The sequence below is a fragment of the Galeopterus variegatus genome, unplaced genomic scaffold, assembly GCF_000696425.1.
Source record: "Galeopterus variegatus unplaced genomic scaffold, G_variegatus-3.0.2 Scaffold6807, whole genome shotgun sequence".
NCBI lineage: Eukaryota > Metazoa > Chordata > Mammalia > Dermoptera > Cynocephalidae > Galeopterus > Galeopterus variegatus.
This window is the reverse complement of record NW_007732918.1, coordinates 666-2,528: the sequence shown is the minus strand read 5'-3', so window position 1 is coordinate 2,528 and position 1,863 is coordinate 666.

Here is a 1,863-nt window from a genome sequence, read left to right as displayed (position 1 = left end):
AATTCTGTAAAATGTTTATAGCTACAGACTACGGGAGATTTGGCAGGAGCAATAGGAGAGAAAAGAAAACAACAAAGAACACAAATTATTAGAGTCTTAAAAGTCTGTTGATTTTTTTTCCCTGAAATTATACATGTGTTTCTGTCCTTTGCATGCAAAAATAATGGCTGATTCTTTTTGATTCTGAAGGGACAATGAAAATGAATATCCTAGCAGCTGTCCTTTCTACATTGAATACACATGTTGACTGGTCTCTGGCAATCATCCAAATATCGTCATGTCAGGAAGAAATAAATTATAAGTCAAAAATGAGTCCCTGGTTGTGCTATAGATATTACAACATGGCCTATCCCCTCACTCTATAAGACTTGTTTTCCCAGTGGAATAATTTAAGAGCAACCCAGCACAAGACTAAATTATTGAAAAAAGAGCGATTCCCTCATGATCCATGATGCTGTGCTCCACCTGGGACTTGCCAACTCTTTAATGCTCAGCTGCGTAAGCATCTGACTTAGCAATGCTATATTTACTGTCCCTCGTGCTTCCTAACTGTCTTCAAAAAAAAAACTCAACATGAAATCAAAAGTCTCTTCAGTATTTCCAATTTAGGTAAACTGAGGGCTTATAGTTCAGTGCCAAAACTCTTCTGGCCTGTTTTGGTCCCGAATGTTTATTATAAGAACTGTTTTACTGCTTGAACCAATGATGTTGATGCAAATAAATGATGGTTTTAGTATAATTTAAAAACTTACTAACATTTAAATAGTTTTGGTCCCTAATAACATTTTATAGTAAGAAGATTTTGTCTTAACCCCATGGACTTCTCTTTCTCAATCCTTAAATGAGCAAACTCTTTTATTTATTTTGCTTTCAAATTTCCAGTTGTCTCATAGTTCTTCCTGGCTACTACTTTTCACTCTCTTTCTTACTTCTTCCAGCCTTCTGGCCTGATATTTTGTAATATTCATTTCATGTTTTTTTTTTCCCCCCAACATCCCCAGCTCCTGTGACTAAGAGACCAATTTTATAATTTTGATTAATCAGTTAATCATCCAAAAATAAACTTCATTAATGAAATCACAATTAGTTATACATCATTCTTAAACCTAGGAAGACTAGTAGAACAAAACGCAATGTTGATAATGTTTTAAAGTGGAAACAGGAGTTACAAAATGGTGGTGATCTTTTAGAGCCACACAGCAGTAAATACATGACGACACATGTTTTACATGGCTGGCAAGTTCCTGAGCCTGCCAATCTGAGAGAACACAAAAAGCAATGTTAGGCAATGAGTGGCTCTCACTCTCAGTGTTTCTCAAACTTTATTGTTTTCATTATCACTTCCTAAGGAAAAATTTTAGATTTTTGACCTAATAACCACCCAAGAAATTTTAATACCATAGATATATTGCGCATATACTGTATATGTTTATGTACTATATTAATATCTATGCTTGCTTTATACTTCAAAAAGCTAAGATTATTTTCATCCCCCAAATCCAACTATTGCCTCATGGTGAAGTTATCTCCTGCACTCAGAATTTATGCTCTGATGTAACTATAGGATATGATATGGCATAATGTCACATCTCCAAATCTAGAGGTGACAGAGTCAGAGAACTGTGTTACAGCTTGTGTAATTGGGCTGTGGGAAATATGACAATTACACAGGTGATAGAAGCAGATGGTATTGTGAGAACCATCAGGCCATGGCACTGACCTTGTAAAGTATAGGAAAACAATTACAAAGATCAACAAAATTAACCTCAGTGTAAATCCTACTGGTCTACAAGACGCATGAGTAGTTTTATATCAAAACATCTCAACAGTGTTTGATTTAAAAAAAAAAAAAAAAAACCAACT